This window comes from Fukomys damarensis, unplaced genomic scaffold (assembly GCF_012274545.1).
Source record: "Fukomys damarensis isolate Sample0158 unplaced genomic scaffold, DMR_v1.0_HiC HiC_scaffold_27, whole genome shotgun sequence".
Lineage (NCBI taxonomy): Eukaryota > Metazoa > Chordata > Mammalia > Rodentia > Bathyergidae > Fukomys > Fukomys damarensis.
In genome coordinates this window covers 9,586,477-9,598,113 of record NW_022900939.1, presented here as the reverse complement: position 1 = coordinate 9,598,113, position 11,637 = coordinate 9,586,477, and the positions used below count along the sequence as shown (strand labels likewise).

The 11,637-nt window shown below is 39.3% G+C and overlaps 1 long non-coding RNA gene across 1 annotated transcript; it reads right to left on the bottom strand.

Moving 5' to 3' along the window:
- Positions 1-295: 295 nt before the first annotated feature.
- LOC109117667 lies at positions 296-10,336 on the bottom strand. The gene is made up of 3 exons (XR_002024972.1): positions 10,258-10,336; positions 8,996-9,137; positions 296-364 (listed from the first exon to the last, which is right to left on the bottom strand). It is a non-coding gene; the product is annotated as an uncharacterized LOC109117667 (long non-coding RNA).
- Between the last annotated feature and the right edge of the window lie 1,301 nt (positions 10,337-11,637).

Sequence of the window (11,637 nt, the reverse complement as noted above, 5' to 3'; positions counted from 1 at the left end):
GATAATTGTGTTTCTGTAGGTTGGATTATTCCTACAATCCTTTCAACTCCTCCTGCTCCCTGAGAGGATCCCAGTAAGCTTTCCAAGGAGTGGATGAAGCTGTGTCTTTAGAAGGCGGCTTAAGGAATTGCCACCTTCCCTTCCCTGTGCTCTTATCAAAATGTCACAGGAGCGCATGCAGAGATGATTTCTCTCTCCTTCCACACGTATTAGCCTGGGTCTGTGGATGAGATGCCTATCACAGAGATAGAAAGAAAAGGAAAAATACAGCGAAATACTTCTTGCCTTCAATTGCCTTTGTGATTTGTCCAGGCCAGAAGGGAAGTCAGAAACATTTCTCCAGGTTGGCAGTTTCCAAGAGATCCTGCAGAGAACAGACAAGCAAAGGGGTCAAGGAGGAAGCAGCTCCTGGGGCCCCTCCAGCTCCAGCAGGAGTCTTGATCAGTCCATTAAAGGAGCAGGAAAAGGTGAATGGTGTGGAGGATAAGAAATGCCACGGTGTGTGGTAGTTCCTTGCTTACTGGATAACTCCAGTTTGATTTTGAAAAGGTCGCTGGGTAGGTACCACAACTGTGTAAAAAGGGAAGTACTCCTGGGTGCTTATGAATTCCAACAAACATTTCACCATTTCTATGACTTGGCGGGACAGAGGACTAGTGTTTTGTTTGTTCTGGAGTTTGCAGGCATGGCCTCTTGCACCAGGCTTTAACTCACAGCTGTGGATGACAGTGTCTAGGGCCCCAGAATCCCTTCCCTTTTCCAACCTAGATGGAATCCTTCATCCCTTAGATGAGAAAATTCTCTATTTGCAAGTGGCCTGTTCTGAGCAAGAGAATTCTATGAAATTCTAATCCTGTTAAACTTAGAATGTTCATTCTTTTGTCCGTAAAGGAAATTAGAAACTCAACAACAAAATTATGATAAATTTAAAACATTTTGCATCCTGACTTTATCTTTTAGGAGCTGGATGACCATGGACAGATTGTTTCTTCTAACACTATTTTCTTACCTGCTTGTGAAGTGCTAAATTATATCAAAAGATTGCACACTTGTAATTTTTGCATATTACCTGAAATATAGTTTCTTTAGTTGTGTTATTAAAAAAACTCAAAACACTCTTTTCTCTCTCACTAGTTTATTGGTACATTTTAGGTTGACAGTACAGTTGCATTCGTTATTGGGATCTTGTACCTTTACATCACAGGTCTTGGTTCTCATTTTTCCCCTTGTCCCTGCCCTCCCTTCACTCTCTCCTCCCCTCCCCATTTACAAATACTTTATTTCGATTTTTTCATTTTCCCGTATTTTTTCTTTTTTTTCCCAAACACCCTTCATTATAGTGTAGAGCTAAACCAATAATCCTTACAACAAGATTGAAATACTTTTGAGGTGTCTCGGTTCAAAATAGGTTTTGTTTTAAAATAATAATTCATTTAAAGTATTACTTGTTCGGGATTGGGTCTAGATGTTCCTGCAAAGCCTCATGCAGTCACAGGTGGGTGAATCTCTAGTGTGTGATGCTGCAGTAAGGGTGTGTGATTACTAAACCACTACATGTGAGTGACTGGCTTGGCACCACCTTAATCCAGGAGTCTGAATAAGATAAAAAAGAAGAGGAGAGACACTGCTGAGGTCCCCTGGTGCTTTTGCTGTCTCCCATCACCGTTAACTGTTGTTCCTCCACCATGTACCTTGCAGCCAGCCCATTAGGGACTGAAACCTCCACAAACTGCGAGCCAAATATGCGTCTTCCCCTTTAACTTTGGGTGTTGGGTATTTTATCTCAGCAACAAGGGTAAGGTAGCTAAGGCACTACTCAGTCTTCATTTCAGTATAATTATAATTTCTATCCATTACAATCTAATTAGAAATATTGTATATGACTTGCATGCCATGCAAAGTTTGCTAAGGAGCAGGGAGCCAGTGCAGGTATTTTGAGTATGAGATTCACTAAGATGTTGAATGAGCACTTAATATGTGCTTACCATGTGGCAGACAGCATTATGGAAATGGAAACAAAAGAATGCAACTGAAAGAGCTCGTAGTTTGCAGTTTTATGATTGTATAATAATAAGAAGAGACGCTTTATAGCGAATAGTAATTTGGCAGCAGAGTTCAGGGATTTAATAGCATTAGAAGTGTATTTAAGCAGGGGAGCTAGTTAGGAAACCATTACATTGACTCAGGTAAGGCACAACAATTTGCTGTATCATACTAAAAGAGTCAACAAAAGAAATCCATGGTTTGGATTTCATGATTTCAAATCATGGTGGGAGTTTGAGCTATTTCAGTCACTATGGAAATCAGTAGGTAGGTTCCTCAAAAAGCAAAAGCTAGAAATTGCATTTGACCCAGCTATTCCCCGTTTAGGTATCTTTCCAAAAAAGCTAAAGACATTGGTATTACAATGATACTCGCACACCCATGTTTACAGCAGTACAGTCCATAACAGCTAAATCTTGGAAGCAGCCTGTACTTGCATCAACTGATGAATGGATAACGAAAATGTGGTATTTACATTCGATACAGCATTACCCTGCCATAAAGATCAATTTACCTCGTTTTTAGGCAAATGGATGCACCCTGAAACCATAATTTTGAGTGAAATAAATTGGACACATGAGCTCATATATCACATGGTTCTTCTTATGTGAGAAACCCAAAATATAAATAAAGAGCAAAATGAGAGATGAATAATGAGAAGTAGGAAGAGAGATGTTTTTCAAAGGAGATGAAAAGATGGGGAAAGAGGGAAGGAAAAGGCATGGAAAAGGTTATTGAGATGTGTTGTATTCACGTAGTGGCTCTGCACAAGGAATACAAACATTAGGTACAACAAACATAAAGTAATAAAAGAAATGCATGGATGAAGGGACAGAGATAAACATGACAAGATGTTCACTGAATCTGAGGGAGAAAAAATAATTCTGTTCCAAACTGTGCCCAAGATTTCTCATCCTGTTTCCTGAGCACTCATCAATGAGAAATTGTGGCTTAGGACAGAATTACACACTTGAATTTTGTTTGCATGATGATTCTAAAAGTTGACAAAACTCTGAACGGAAAGAGATCAGAATGGAATAAAAATTACCTTACATCTTTCATCACTCTCAATAAACTAAGTGGGGGAGTTTAGCAGGAGTCAAGAAAATCAACATACTGGAAACTTCTTTCTGGAAATCTGCTTCAAATTCCAAATATACTTCTTCTTGTTGTTGTCTTACCAAGGGAAAACCATGTCATAATCCATGACAAGAATTAGAAATTCTTCTGAATGTGCCCTGGAGATAATATAACTATTTTTTCAGCCAAAGTAGTTCAAATAACCTTGGTACTTAGAAAAAAGGATTGTTTCTCCTATGTAGGAATTATTTTCCGTCCTTGAAAGAAATCCAAGAGACTGACTCAGTTTCTCTCGCAAATGTTAAATAAGTCCTTGGTAGACCACGCAAGAGTAAATGACTCATTGAGAAGCATTGCATGTTAAATTGAATATTCAACCTGCTAATAAGCATGTCACATATTCCATTTTAATTTGAGTCACAGATATGCTACTGGCTTTGTAATGGAGAAATCCAAAAGGCATAATGATTCCCAGACATTATTCAAGCATTAAATATAGAACTGTACCAACATACATTGAAATATCAGATATTTACCATAATGGAAAAGTCAAATGAAGAGGCATAATTCATAAATAACTAAAGAAAATGAAGATAATTGCAAAATACAGGGAGCTTTTCAATCTAGTTGGAGGTTATACACATATTTGCATATCTACTTAAACAACAAATTAAGATACAAATTAAAATTTCTAAGACAATTATCCAGTCCTTTTGAAAAAATAGAATATTTTTAATATTTTAATGATAAGAGAAACTATAAAATAAATATTATTTCAACACTTGTTTTGAAAGTTGGGTGAATAATTAGCATAAATTAGCATAAACCCCCCAAATACTTGCTGACTGGGCTTGCTAAGTTAAATGGTGCAAGCAATTATATCTCAGCAGTAGAGAGTATGTTTTGCATACACAGGGCCTGAGGTTTGATCCTGAACTCTGCTAAATAAATAACTTATGATGAAGAGTATTAGATTTCCATCAGTGTGAAAAGAAAAAGTCTAAGCAAATGAAGTTCCATGAGGAAAGATTTACTTGGGCTCACTGCTCCAGAGGTTCAGTCCATGGTCAGCTGACTCCATGGGTTCTACTCCGGGGTGAAGAATTTGTACCGTAAGATGTGAAGAGCAAAGTTGCTCACCTCATGGATGCCACAAAATAAAGACAGCAAAAATTGAGTCAGGGAGACAAAATGTCTTTCAAAGTATTTCCATTTGTAGCTTATGATCTCTAATTAGGCCTTGCCTTTTCAAATTTCCATCATTTCCCAAAGGCTCATTCATTAAATTACGAATCCATCAACAGTGTAACCCACCGCTGAGGATAGCTCATGATCCACCTAACCAAAGTCCCACCTCTGAATACTGCTGCACTGCAAACAAAACCCTTCCCAAGTGAACTTTTGAGGGACATTTTATAACTGAACCAACACAGATGCATGTAGTAGTCTTGGTCAAAGTATTTACTAATTGAATTTAATAGTTCATAAAGATAAGCAACTCACGTGCCTAGTTATTTAAAGAACTCTATCATGGGTGCATCCCAGGGACATTGAAGTTTTCTGAGTACGAAAAAGTGAGTAGGAAGAAAGTGAGTTTGAGAAACAATAACCCAGCTGAGAATGAGTTAGACAAGAGAATAAACTGAGTTAGAACAACCAGAAGTCAAAGTTTCTTTCATAATGGTTACCTCACAACAAAATATTAAAACTATTCTGACACAAATTTGTATTAGATGTGGAACCTTAAACATGCCAGTATTGTTCTCTTTATATTAGGAATGTTGCTCCCTTTCTCACCCAAGTCGTGAAGAGTGCAGTGATCTCCCTCTGTAGGTACAATCAGTGCAAGAATTCCGAAGAAGTCGGACTTCTCCTAACAAATGACCTGATATCTATTTTTTAGGAAATTCATCCTTGATTAACCTCTCCGTTTCTCAGTATTTCACTTTGTATCCTTAATTTAGTAACAGTTCGACTCATGCATGAGGCTTAATTGAGCTAATATAGATAAAACAAACAATTTTGCCAGATATATAATCAATTCTATGTTTTAGTTATTAGTATCATTACCTATTATCAATTAACTAACACATATATGAGATTCATATCTATTCTTAATGCCCAACTATAAGTAATGCAAATGCCCTAATCAAGGGCACATCTCAGAAAATGATTGTTTAACTATTGTCCAAATGTCCCCAACATAGTTTTTATTAAATGGACAGACTGTTTCTCCTAAAATTTACTTCCTTTTTAAGAGAGTAGAGCAATGACATAACACTTTTTACTTTCTCTTCTCTATTGATAAAGATACTGTAATATTTTCCATCTATAGATTCTCATAAAACAAATGCAGTTTAAAAATGTATCCATTCACTTGCCCCAAAAATACACATCAATAAACAACTTCAATTTGCATCCCTCCTTTTACCAGACAGTGATAGTTTATCTGACACTGTGTTCTGTATTTGTTAGTAATGCCCAGCCATTGATGTTTGACCAACTGATCCCTAGCTCATAGCTGTAAGCCTTGAATATCAATCTGCATGAGGCTCTGCAGAGAGGACAGATTAATCCATAACCCAAATATAGGTCTCTCCCAGGAAAAATGAATCTCTGTTGTTGGGATGGTAGGAAAAGTGGTTTAAGGAGTGGCTCCATGTGAGGGGCTCAGTGTCATTTCCCAGTTGTGGCGTGGCAGGTGACATGGAGGAGCGAAATGGCTATGCTCACTTGGATCACTGGAAGCTCACACTCCTGGGCTTATGTGGAAAGAGAAATGACCAGCTCTGTGATGGATGATGACAGTGATTGACAATAATCAGCTTGCTAAGTCATTCTGGCCTGTTATGTGCAGCTCCCTCTATGATGGATGCTTCCTGAGATTGTCACTGTGGAGTACAAATATGTTCACCATGATGCTCATTTCCATCATCTGTTCACCTTCTATTCTCCCAGTTTCTTCTTCCCTGACTACCAACGTGCCCCCTTCTCATGACTGACCACTTAACCAAGGCATTTGCTGTTGCAGGTGAATCTATATCCTTAATCTTGGCCACTTCTTTTCCCATGTGAAGTAGATAAATCAGAACACAGCAGGATGTTCTGCTCATAGATACAATTTCCCATCTCCACTCTCTCTAAAGACCACATCTAAGTGTGGCTGTGCTGTGTTCTGAAAAATATCTCCCCAAATTAATATGCTGAGATTTAATTCCCAATGCACTAGTTTGGAGAGGAGGTAGGAATAGTGTGAAGAGGTGATGGAGTTACAAAGGCTCTTTCCTTCTGAATGAGAGTAAAGACATTACAGAATACATTTCACAGTTCTTGGTTCTTTTGCCCCCCACCATCTTAAGTCATAGTGCACATTTTCTTCCACTGGAGGACACAGAAATGAGACTCCTATCAGACACTGAATGCTCGTGTCTTTATCTTGCAATTTCCAGCTTCCAGAAAAATAAGAAATACATTTTGGTTCTTTCTCATTATTCAGATGTATGACTCTTGTTATTTAGGAATTTTGTTTTTCAGATTTATGAGTTTTGTTAGGAAGGTGAGAGATGCAAAACTTTGATGGGATTTCTTGGCATGTCCTACTCTTGAGCCTGAAAAGGTTCCTAATCTTCACAGAACATAGGTGGGTTAAGACACACTGTAATATGACCACCATCTACTTCTGACTAATGCAATATAAAAAGCTTTACTACATGTTTTTTCTTCTTAGTGGTGGGAAGGTAAGAGGAGGAAATCTTTGTCACTTAGTTTGATGGGATTTATTTACATATCCTACCCATGCATCCTAAATGATCCCTAAGTTTCAAAGAATGTTTCACCCACTTTCTAGATCAATGTGTTTGACAAAGGCTTGCAATGTACCCAGCACATATTATTCAAATATCTGATAGCCATTATGCCATCCATACAGTAGGCCAATAGGAGACTCTGTGGACAGAGAAAGTGGTCAAAACCCTCTTATTCTATTCTATGGCAGAGAGTGAAGAAATGCATAAAGCTTAGGCAAGAAGATAGATGTACAGTTTGGTCTATTTTGTATAACATTACATATGGTCATTATTTGTCCCAGTTACTTTTCTCATTGCTGAGACCAAATACAGGACACCGGAAGTTAAAGAGGAAAAGGTTTGTTGAGCTTCCAGTCTGTAGAGGTTTCAGTCCATAGTTGGCTGGCTCCAAGGCAGAGTGGTGCATGGCAGGGGGCAACAGTTCAACAGGATGGGGAAGTTAGCAAAAGCAATAAGAGACCTTAATAGCATCTTCTGGCCCCTTTTGTTTTATCCACACTACTTAGGTTGAGTAGCATTCACACCTTTAATCCGAGCATCCTGGAGCCGAGCACTGCACCATGAGTCACTGCCAGTGTCATACACTGTAGATGCAGTCACCTCTGAAAAAGGCCCATGCCATTCTCACGGAGCTGGGTCAGGGGGGCATCTGAACATGACACATAACATTCTGGCCCAGTGTCCTAGCTACTTTTCTTTTCTTGCTGAGACACAATATCCACCACCCCAAATTAAAGAGGGAGAGTTTTTTTAGCTAACTTTTTGTAGAGGTTTCATTCCATAATTGGCTGGCTCCAAGTTGGAGCGGCTTGGAGGAGGAGCATTGCAGAGGAGAAGCTCCTAGCAAACAGAAGATAACAAAAGAAAGCAAGGAAGGGAGAGACAACCCTTTTCCTGTCTCCGATATTGTATCCAGGCTACCAGGAAGAGGGAAGTACCAATTGGTGGACTGAGCCAGCAATCACTTACCCTTAATCCTAGCACTCTTAATCCTAGCATTGTATGATGAATCAATCACACATTCTAGATTCATCCATCTTCAAAAAAGCTCTACCCATGACTGCATGAGGCTTTGGTAGGACATCTAGACATAAACCATAACAAGTTGAGGGAGGAAAGGTTTATTTGAGCTCACAGTTTATAGAGATTCCAAGGGATGGTGACATGGCAGAGGTTAACAGCAGAGGAGAAACAGTCCATGGCAAGGCAGACAGGTGGCAGCAGCCAGCAAGCCTTCCTTTCCCTTTTATCCCACCCAGGCTACAAGCGCTTTTAGTGTTGCGCCCACCAGGGTGGGGTTTTCATTATCCACACCCAGGACTATGTTAAACCAATTTGCCATATCAATGGCTGAATATATTTAAGGCCATGTTGCTTTGCTCTTGTACATATACCGGATTTACCATAGTAAGGGATATTATCTAGTAAAGTTTGGCATAGTTAGCTTTCATTCTCTATGACTCATCTGCTTCTTTGGAGGGGTAGAAGCCTTAGTATATTGCTCAAGGTGATTTTGCAACCCTGGTCAAAACAATCTTATCTCAGCCTCATGAGTAGCTAGGACAGAAGAGTACACCACCACATTCATCTCTGCCTGCATTTTGCAGTGCGCAAGTGAGAAATTAAGATATCACAAATTATTCTGTACATCTTTAAACAAAAATAAAATAATGGGAAAATGGGAGATAGATTTTTCTGAAAATGGAAAGAAGTCCAGGAAGTGGCAGCAAGGGGAGAAAGAGGAAGGAAAATGATGTAAAAGTAATTAAGATGCGTTATATACATGTACCAACTTCCCACAATAAATGTGTATAGCATTGCATATGTACTAATGAAAGTAAAAGTTTTTAAAAATGCAAAACAGTTAAATTATCAATGCTTTTTGTTTTGGGGTGTGATGCTATTTTTCATTCACTATCTCACCTGGGGATAAGGAGAGGCATATTCAGAGATTTCTACTTGAATATAAATTCTGCCCATTCCAAATATTCTTTAGTAAATTAGGAGGTTTTGTGCACCCAATGTGCTGCTATGAGCTGATCAAAGATAAACAATTCATTTATTACCTGGCCCCCATGTGATTCCGCTCCAGTCACAACAGCGAAGCGAGACATTGGATGGCTGTGACCATCAGAAGATACTCAGCCTGTGTGTTCAGTAATCCATTCAGGGTATGAGAATTCTCTCCTCAACATGTGGCCTTGGTTACTAGATTGGGGAATAAGGTCACTGTTTAATACTTTGTTTTACAAAGTCTTTCTTTCTGATAATTCAGGCTCTCTTTTAATAACTGAGTTCTGAGTCTGAAAAGTGGTGCATATTTAAAAACTGATTGAATTGTATGTCATGTATGACATATTACAGTTCTATCATCCCAGTGGCATCAAAGAGCTCAATTTTATAACTGGGTCATCTAGTCTTCTGTCTAGCTTCCAAAGACTGCCATCATTGAATTTGCCAGTGCTACTAGGACCCTCATGAGTGCATTACTATTTCGGCAGTAGGCTGTTCCCTGGGCCCTGCTCTCAGTATTTTAACTGCCGAGGTATATTGGTTTACTTAGCATATTTTCCCCTTGTATTCCTAATTCTCTGAGTCTTTTAATCCCTTTCTGACTATTTTACATCTCTTTGATTTGACATGGAGATATTCACCTAAACTCCCACAAGCCATCTTAATAAAATGGTAGCACTGTTTCTGAGAGTCTGCATCAGAATTTTAAAATCTAGGAGAGGGATTCCACATCCACAGACTCTTGCTTTCCCAGTTTCCTACAGGACACTTTCTGTCTCTGTTATATTTGGTGTCCTTAAGATCCAGTCTTATGCTTGCTCTCCTGGTCCCTGCCTAGGCGGGTGCCCTAGGTCTTGGGGGATAAGCACTTCCAGAGCCAGAGTTACATAACAGGTGTTTGTTTGGCACTAAGAGAAGTAGGGGCCGATTCTGGGGCACCCATCCATCATGTTGCAAGACAGAGACTCTACATCTTCTTCAAACAGCAAAGCAAAGTATGGGTGGAATGAAAACAAAGTGAGACCGTTCTGCCTCCCCAGAGACTTCAGAGACATTTTAGCTTTGAGTCCATTAACCCAGCCTCCTCCACCCCACACTCTGTAGATTACTCTTCCCTAATTAAGATGCTGCCCTTGGCATAGCAGACTTGCTGGGACAGCGAATTATCTTTATTTCTATTCTTATCATAAAGTCCTCAGCTTAAACTTTGCATTTAGATACCATGCTGCAAGAGATAAGATCACATTTGTAAGTTGCTCGGCCGGTATGCTCACTTTCCCACTTCACTCTAAACTGTTGACATAGTGACCCGAACCTTGAACCTTTCTTTGTCATTTTCCAACACATCAATGCTACTGAACAACAACCATCCGATTCCATTGCCCTTTACATTGTGAGTCCCTTGAGTTAATGCATGGCTACAACATTCCCCTCCAATGTATCCCATTCCAGTTAATCACTGGAGAGAGTTTTTATACTATCATCATGAAGCATGACAAGGTCAGTCAGCTCTGTATCCACCCGGGATCAGGTCTTCATGGCTAGCCAGTCAGCAGGTGATAGAGCTCTAGAATCCCTCTTTGGAATCTACGTCTATGATCATTCCTGGCACTAACTCTATTATGTCATACTCATCAGGAAACATTCAGGTGAAAACTGCTCAGAAAGTATAACTAGGAAGAAATGAATGTTACAATACTGGTCAGAAGGAGAAACTTAACTTCAGTGAAGTAGCAACAAAAGTATCAGCTGGCCCCAGGGAGAACTCGGGAGCTGGGAAGACATTTGGTGGATGTCCCAGATTTTGACAACTCAGATAAGTCTTTGCATCCCCCAGTGACATGTAAGTAATAAGTGAACTTCCTCCTAAAAGAAGCCATGAACTTTGGTGGGAAGAAATAAATTTCAGGGGAGAGAAGAAAATCCAACAGCTGATAAGGAATACTTGAGACAAGGGAGCTATAAAAGACTCCATTCACAAAGTGGAATATGGGTGTTTACTAAATTATTATTTTTTTCTCTTTGTAGATCAGGATTTGTGAGTTCTTAGGAGATTTAATCTCTTGTTCAAAGTTCCATAGCTTGAACACCATAGCAATGGAATTTAAGAGCATGTTTTCTCTCCTGGATATCGGCGTGTATTACTTTTGTATGGTGGGCTTCCTTACTCTTAAAGAATGAACCTTGTGGGGCAAGTGTTTCCAAAGCTCTAAAATCCTTGATAACTTAAACCATTCTTTACATCTGTGATACACATGGCCTACATTGGGAGAGCTCTGCCGTAACAACCAAAACCACTGAAGAATTCCACCAAGTGCTATTTGAACATCTGTATTCCCTTCATCAGTTTACAAGACGTATTTAATAGATAGTATTCACTTGCTTTTTGCCTGTCTTTCTCCTACAAAGCAGAGAATGTTTCATTCTGGCCAATGGCTGGCAAAGGGGCTCAACAGTTTTTAGGATTCTATAGCTAACTGGTGAACAAATTAATGGATGTATAATACTCTTTTAATTTCCCGCACTTTATTTGCTTTGACCATCTTACATCAGGTTAGGACTGCGACTCACAACTTTCAATGTGACGTTCTAACAACGTGGAATCTTCTAGCACTGAGAAAAATTACTTAGAATGCCTGATGTCCTGTCCACCCATATATGGAATGGGATCTACCTACTTCGTGCTGTTAATCTC